Genomic DNA, 8,619 nt, shown 5'->3' with positions numbered 1-8,619 from the left:
GCCGTAGGGAATACAGCATGGGACTGGGCTGGATAGGGGAAGGGTCTTCAATTCTCTGGTCCATATCTGAGTGCTCAAAGGGCACTTTGAGACAATTCAGTGTGCATCAGGTCAGTCTTTGGAATCAGCACTGGGAGTTTTATTGCTGATTATTGTCTTGATATGATTAAGCTATCTCCAAGCCTGAGAGTGGCTGTTTGTTCTTACATTCTTTAACAAAATGCCTCTGGGGCCTAAAATGACTTTTCTTACATCAAGAAAGCTATGTCTGTCTTTCTTTTTTCTAGGAGCTCTTTACTCTTTCTGTTTATAAAATCTGCCCTCCCTACACTTGAGATATTGCATTCCTCATTCTTTTTTTTTTTTTTTAGTTTTCTCAAATGTTTCCTTTTTTTTTTTTTAATTAAAAATTTTTTTTTAACGTTTATTTATTTTTGAGACAGAGAGAGACAGAGCATGAACAGGGGAGGGTCAGAGAGAGGGAGACACAGAATCTGAAACAGGCTCCAGGCTCTGAGCTGTCAGCACAGAGCCCGATGTGGGGCTCGAACTCACGGACCGTGAAATTGTGACCTGAGCCGAAGTCGGCCGCTTAACCGACTGAGCCACCCAGGCGCCCCTTATTTCTTTTTGAGAGAGAGAGACAGGCAGACAGACAGCATGAGCAGAGAAGGGGCAGAGAGAGAGGGAGACACAGAATCCAAAGCAGGCTCCAGACTCCGAGCTGTCAGCACAGAGCCCAACACAGGGCTCGAACTCACGAACCGTGAGATCATGACCTGAGCTGAAGTCAGACGCTTTACCGACTCAGCCACCCAAGTGCCCCCTTCTGTAGCTTTCTAAAAGGGTGAGTGGTTAATAGCATCAAGTCGGGTCCTGTTGAGATAGGGCTGAGCTGATCCTGAGATGATCCTGATTTCCAGGTCTTCAAGCAAACCCAGTCACTTGGTTCATAGGAATGGAGTTTATTTCACTTGATAAAGGCAGGCTCATATTTGTGTATTTGTTGAGGACAGAATGACAGTCCCCTAGGTGAATTATAAGCTTTATCGCTTATTCAGTTTCAGCACCAGGTAAGGTCTTCCCCACTTAAAGTCTGGTTGTAGCTTTCAAGGATCCCCCCAAGGGACGTCTAGGCTCTCAATCTCCCCCAGAGCATTTCCCAAAGGTGCCTTTTACTTAAGACCATTCTAGATGATTGTGCCCTGCCGGCAGCCTGTAGCTTCTATTTTGTCCCTAGAGCACGGGCCACACCCAGAGTTATTTTAAAACAAATGCTGGTCCATTATCACTTTGTATTGTTCAGGCAAGACCAAAGCTAGGAATCCTCCCCCCAGGCAACCCTTTGATTACCCCATCTGCCCCTTCAGTTCCACAAGGAAAACCTCCATCCTTCCAGTGAAAGTATCTGTAAAAAAACAGAAGGTGTTTAAATCCCCCAGAGGCAGTAAAATCCACCTGCCGACCTTCCCCAGGCAAAGTCCTAGTTCACACAGCCTTGGCTAGAGGCAGAGTCAGAGTTTATTCTGTGAGTTTTTAACACAGTACACACTCTTCTGTATAGCCTCTCTCCCCAGGTCTCCCGTGATCATTCTGAATGACTCAGACAGCAACAGGCACAAACATGGCATAAACACGGGCCGCTGTGGAAGTTTCTCTGAAGTTTGCCTCCAGGTACCTAGTTCCGGTTTGCAGGGCTTTAGGGGAAAAGACAGGTTTTGTCAAGTCCAAGAATGGGAGAAAATTGAAAACTTTAGTTTGGTGAATTATAGCTAGATATTCGAGATAAGAATTCAGGATCCAGCCCAGTGTCATAGGCCAACCAGCAAACACTCAAAGATGATCAGAACTAGAATTTAACATCCATAAGTATGTGTAACTGAAACATTTTTCTCTGCAAAATCACCCTCATTTCCATCAAAAATAGACAAATTAAAACTACTTTGTAAAACAAGTCATTTTTTTTTTAAAGATTTCATTCTTTTTGGGTTTAAAAAATTTTGTGTGTGTGTGTGTTGTTTTTTTTTCGGTGTTTGTTGTTGTTGTTTGTTTGTTTTGAGAGAGAGACAGAGCAGGAGCAGGACAGGATGAATACAGAGAGAGAGGGACACACAGAATCCGAAGCAGGCTCCAGGCCCTGAGCTGTCACCACAGAGCCCCACGCCGGGCTTGAATTCAAGAACTTCAAGATCATGACCTGAGCTGAAGTCAGTTGCTTAACCAACGGAGCCACCCAGGCTCCTCTAAGGGAAGTTTTTTGACGGATCAAAAATAAACTTATTTATTTGGCATCTTCAATCCCATGGGAAGGATTGTCAAATAAGTGATGATAAACCCCCTCCGGTTATATTGTATGGGTAAATGCTATAGTTGTCATAGAAATTATATGAAATTCCTAACGTTTTACTATGCCATGGTATAATGTCATCACTTGTAATCTAGTTATTGAAATGTTGTGTGTCCCAGAAATAACCAAATTTCCTTGTCAGGTATGTCATAATGTGCTGTCATCAGATTGTTAACCATGACCTTTTTTTTTTTTTTTAAGGATTTTATTAAAGAAAAAAAGATTCCATTTTTAAACACCCTCTATACCCAACATGGGGCTCGAACCCACAACCCTGAGATCAAGAGTCGCACACTCCACCAACTGAGCCAGCCAGGCACCCCAACCCAGGGCCAGTTTTGAGTCTTTCGTCATTTACAATTATTCTTCTGATGCTCTTACGAATGTTTTTCATCTTCAAGGAGATTCATGGACAGGACTTTTGATGAATACAGGTTTCTGATACCCTTCAGATCCTAAAACTAAAACTGAGTAAGAATTTTCAGAACTAATGGAAAAACTGCATTCAAACAGAACGAGAATAACGTGGGACTAAATAAATTAAGGAAAATGATTATAATTTTTAATCACTCTCGTGTGACACATTGCTGGTTCTTCCATGTTTGCTCTTCCAGATTTAAGGAAACTTTTTCTCTTAACATATCTGTGACTTACAGAAATTTGGTAAAATATTCCTTTGTGAACAAACCGAAACATTTCTCTTTTTCTCCCTACCGGATCCCTCTAAAACTTGGAAACTCTCAGTGAGTATTCTTACTCTGATGGCAATTACAGTTATCTGCACAGGTTCAGTAAGAATCTAGGGGCGCCTGGGTGGCTTGGTTGGTTAAGCGTCCGACTTCGGCTCAGGTCTTGATCTCGAAGTTCTTGAGTTCAAGCTGTGCTCACAGCTCAGAGCCTGGAACCTGCTTCCGATTCTGTGTCTCCCCCTCTCTCTGCCCCTCCCCCACTCACACTCTGTGTCTCTCTCTCTCTCTCTTTCAAAAATAAATAAACATTAAAAAAAGAAAAGAAAAGAATCTGTTCTCCTTGGAGCGCCTAGTTGGCTCAGTCTGGGGAGCAAGCAACTCTTGATCTCAGGGTTAGGAGTTCAAGCCCATGCTGGGTGTACAGATTACTTTAAAAAAATAAAATCTTTGGGCACCTGGCTGGCTCAGTTGGTGGGGCATCTGACTCTTGATTTTGGCTCAGGTCATGACCTCCTAGTTTCAAGCCCCATGTCAGGCTCTGAGCTGACGGCACAGAGCCTGCTTGGGATGCTTTCTCTCCCTCTCTTGTAAGGGTTAAATTGTAGTGTTAGGGCTAACCTGTAGCCTTGAGAAATAACAGCTTTGTTTTAACGCTGTAGGTTAAGAGATAACAGCCTTATCCTATCAATCAAGGGAACAAAAGTTCAAGGAAAATCAACTGGGTTAGTGTTTGATTGGACTGGGGCAAGGGCAGGTCTGAACTGTTTCTACCCCCATCTGGGAACTATTTCTTTGTTCTGTTCCTAGGTGATCATTAGACGATGTGGTTGGCTATAAAAACTCTGTACCCCGGCTGTTGGAGGCCACACTCTGGTCCAGAGTGTCGGTCCCAATCGGTCGGCCTTGCTTCTCATTGCAATAAACTTTGTTGTGACTGTCACTGGTGCCCGTAGCGTTCTGTTTCAGGAGTCGTGTGGATGCAACACTCTCTGACTTCCTTCACTCCTGCTGTCTCTCACACAAAATAAATAAACTTAAAAAAATCTCTTATGGTTTGCTTCTCTCTCTTTTTTTTTTATCCCTTCTCCTATGTTCATCTGTTTTGTTTCTTAAATTCCACATATAGGTGAAATCATATGCTATTTGTCTTTCTCTGACTGACTTATTTTCCTTAGCATAATATACTCTAGCTTCATCCACATCATTGCAAATGGCAACATCTCATTCTTTTTGATGGCTGAATAATATTCCATTATGTGTATGTATATACTACATCTTTATCCACTCATCAGTCGATGGACATTTGGGCTCTTGCCATAATTTGGCTATTGTTCATAATAAACATCGGGGTGGGTGCATGTGTCCCTTCGAGTCAGTATTCTTGTATCCTTTGGGTAAATACCTAGTAGTGCAATTGCTGGGTTGTAGGGTAGTTCTGTTTTTAACTTTTTGGGAAAACTTAGCTCTTAATATTGATAAGATTCAGGGGGCGCCTGGCTGGCTCAGTGGGTGGGGCATGCAAGTTTTGATCTTGGGGTTGTGAATTTGAGCCCCACACTGAGTGTAGAGATTACTTAAAAAAATAAAATCTTAAAAAAATATATTGGGGCCCCTGGGTGGCTCAGTCGGTTAAGCATCTGACTTCGGGTCAGGTGCTCAGGTCAAGATCTCAAGGCTCGTGAGTTCAAGCCCCTCGTCAGGCTCTATGCTGACAGCTCAGAGCCTGGAGCCTGCTTCAGATTCTGTGTCTTCCTCTTTCTCTGCCTCTCCCCAACTTATGCTCACGCTTTCTCTCTCTTTCTCTCAAAAATTAAATTAAAACATTAAAGTATTAGAAAAAAATAACAACCAGTCTCATTTTAGGACAAAATTACTTTCTTAAAAAAATGTATTCCCTTGTTGCATTATATGCTAATTTGGATGTAAATTTTTTAAAAAATTAGAATTAAAAAAAGTATCCCCATTCCTTATACCTTTCTTGCCAAAAACATGTATCTTTCCTTGCATACAGAGTTGTTTCCCTTATTATTTTCAGTATTCTTAATTATATTTTTAATTCTCAGAAATCGTAATGTCTAGTGGAAACTAAGTGGTAAGCAATTGTGAATTGTTATACCAGGATCTTATTTGGAAAAGATTTCGATATCCATTGAATCGAACCCAATTTATTATTTGACCCAGAAAAACCTCAAAGTTTGAAGTAACCAAAAATTTTGGAAACTTTTTAAGAGTGTACTTACAGAGGCACCTGGCTGGTTTGATCAGTAGAGTGAGTGACTCTTGATCTCAGGGTTGTGAGTTTGAGCCCCACATTGGGTGTAGAGACTACTTAAAAAAAATAAAATCCTTTTTTTTTTTTGTTTATTTATCTTTGAGAGACAGAGAGACAGAGCATGAACTGGGGAGGGGCAGAGAGAGAGGGAGAGAGAGAGGATCCCAAGTAGTTTCCATACTGTTAGTGCAGAGCCTGATGCAAGGCTTGAACTCATGAACGATGAGAGCATGACCTGAGCTGAAATCAAGAGCTGGATGCTTAACCAATTGAGCCACCTGGGCGTCCCTCGAATGCTGAATTTTGATAAGCACTTGCCTTATAACCAATCAAATGGAGCTCTTTTACAAACGTTCTCCAACTACAAAGAGATCTGCAATAAGGATTAGTGTCCACACAAATTCAGCTCTTCTGAGCCCACTGAAAATGTCCTGCAGAGCATTGGTAAGTAAGCTCTTTCAGTTGATCATTTAAAAGTGGACACCCAGCTGGTTGAGGTATACCAAACGGGCACCTCTCTACCCAATTTGCAGACAATCTCCAGAACCTGAGATCTATCTCACGGAGGCCTTCAATGATCAGGCATCCCTTCTCAGCCTCCAGAACTTGGGGAGACAAGGACGTCTTACAAGTCCTGACTCCCCAGTCAGACCAGACCAGACCAGACCAGATAGCTGCTCAGACCTCCAGCCCTCCTTTTCTCCCCTTGAGATAGCGGCAGAACCCTAATCTGATTTGTGAGATAATTGCCATTGACCTCTCTGAAGGGACTCTCTGATTAAAATGTTTGGGGGGCGCCTGGGTGGCTCATTTAGTTAAGCGTCCAACTTTGATTCAGGTCATGATCTCATACTTCATGGGTTCGAGCCCTGCGTTGGGCTCTGTGCTGACAGCTCAGAGCCTGGAGGCAGCTTCAGATTCTGTGTCTCCTTCTCTCTCTGCCCCTTCCCCACTCACGTCCTGTCTCTCAAAAATAAGTAAACGTTAAAAAAATGTTTGGCACAGCTACTGAGCTCATTCAGCGAGATGAGGTGCCTCAACAAATCAGGCATCAAGAGGGGTTCTCTTATGCCCTTCCCCACAGAAGGAACTCGAAGGGGTTAGGTGAGAGTTTCCACCAGAGTTGCCAAATTTGTTACCCAACCTGGGCTCTCCTCTTGATGGGTTTTGAGCCAAAATTCACAACCAAGCCAAAGAATAGGAAAAGGAAGGGATTTCCGTGCAACAAGTAAAAGGAGAACACTAAGGATATTTCCCAAAGCAGTGTCTCCAGAAAAAACATCGGGGAAGTTTTAAGGTAAGATTGCATACATATGCATGAAGGGGCTGGCACAAGGGGGAATACAGCAGGGACTTGGGGGCAAAAGTCATCTGAAGGTGACTGAGTCCAGGTCAAAGTCCGGAGGGCTGGCAAAAGTCAGCATCAGGTCTCTGGCTCCAATTGGCCCTCTATTTGAGTGCTCAGAGGGGTTTAGATCCTGCAGAGATAGCTCAAGAATGTGTGTCAGGTTACTGTTCACTTTGGAATCAACACTGAGGATTTCACCACTGATTATTGTCCTGATGTGATTAGCTTATCTCCTGGCCTGGGTGTGGCTGTTCTAGCATTATTCTTCAATGGGATGGTGGGGAGCTGAAAATGCCTTTTTTTTTTTTTTTAAGTTTATTTATTTTAAGAGAGAGAGAGAGAGGAGAGAGAGAGAGAGAGAGAGAGAGAGAGAGAGAGAGAGAGAGAGAGAGAATCCCAAGCAGGCTCAGTGCTGTCAGCACAGAGCCTGACGCAGCACAGAGCCCGACTTGGGGCTTGATCTCACGAACCCAGAGATCATGACCTGAGCCAAAATCAAGAGTCAGACACTTACCTGACCGAGACACCCAGGTGCCCTCCCCCCCTTTTTAAAAGTAGGCTTCATGCCCAGCGTGGGGCTTGAACTCATGACCCTGAGATCAAGAGTCACATGCTGTACTGACTGAGCCAGCCAGGCACCCCTAAAATGACTTATGTCAAGAAAGTTATGTCTGTCTTTTCCTGGGGACCCCTAACTCTTTCTGCTTACAGGTAGTGAGCTGGAATTTCAACCCTCTAATCACATTGTTGGTTCCCCTGGCAACCAGCCTCAATCCTTAGGGGGTTTCCAAAAGTTACCGCATTCACATAAACCCAGGTGTGGTTGAAAGGGGCTCATTATGAATAACAAGAGACACCCAATTTATAGAAACAGTGGATGAAGACAAAATATGTATTTGTCATAAACCCCAATATCACACAGTGAGCCATTTTATGCAATTTTTGATGTTTTAGTAGCCACATTTTAAATAGTAAAAAGAAACAGGTGAACTTAATGTTAGCAATGTATTTTATTTAACTCACTTTATCCAAAATATGATCACTAACATATAGTCAACATAAAAGCATTAATGAAATTGTTTACCTTTTTTAAAGTTTATTTTTTAGTAATCTCTATACCCAACAATGGGGCTTGAACTCACAACCCCAAGATCAAGAGTCGTATGTTCTTCCAATTGAGCCAGCCAGGTGCCTATATATATGTATATATAGATACATATGTGTATATATAGATATAGATACAGATATATGTGTCTATATGTGCCTATATATGTATATATAGATATATATGTATATATATGTGTATATACATATGTATATATGGATATATGTGTATATATGTGTATATACATATGTATATATGGATATATGTGTATATACATATGTATATGTGTGTGTATATATATATATATGTGTGTGTGTATATATATATATATATATTTTTTTTTTTGGGGGGGGGTACGAGTCTGCAGCACATCTCAATTGGCACTGGCCACCTTTCAGGGGCTCCATAGCCACAGGTGGCTGGTGGCTGCGGTACTGGAGAGAGAGCATAGGCTTCAAACCTTCCCTGCTGTGGCTGAGGCCACCAGACAACCTGTTCACTGCTGTGTCCTAGCGCCTGGCACATAATGAGGCCCAGTGGTCTGCCATATGTGAGCTGGAATAATGTCTCCTCTGAGCCTCCAGGGAATGTCCTGAAGGTTAAATAAAATGCATGTATGTTAGGCACCCTGCCTGCTCCGCGACCGTTGCTGTTCTCATTTCCTCAAAGTCAACCGAAGGGCAACAGGCCCAAGTTTGCTTCCTCTCTTTCTCTTAAGAGCTCTTCTCTAAAATTACAAAACGCAGGCTGGGATCACAGAGCCGGCAAGGGCCTCAGGGTCAGGCTCTGGTGCAACAGACGAAAAAGCGGGAACCTCTAACCCACGCCCTTGTTTTCTTGGCCTTTGGACAGCTCGAG

Source organism: Panthera onca, chromosome C1 (assembly GCF_046562875.1).
Source record: "Panthera onca isolate mPanOnc1 chromosome C1, mPanOnc1 haplotype 2, whole genome shotgun sequence".
NCBI lineage: Eukaryota > Metazoa > Chordata > Mammalia > Carnivora > Felidae > Panthera > Panthera onca.
Note: the sequence above shows the minus strand (reverse complement) of the source record.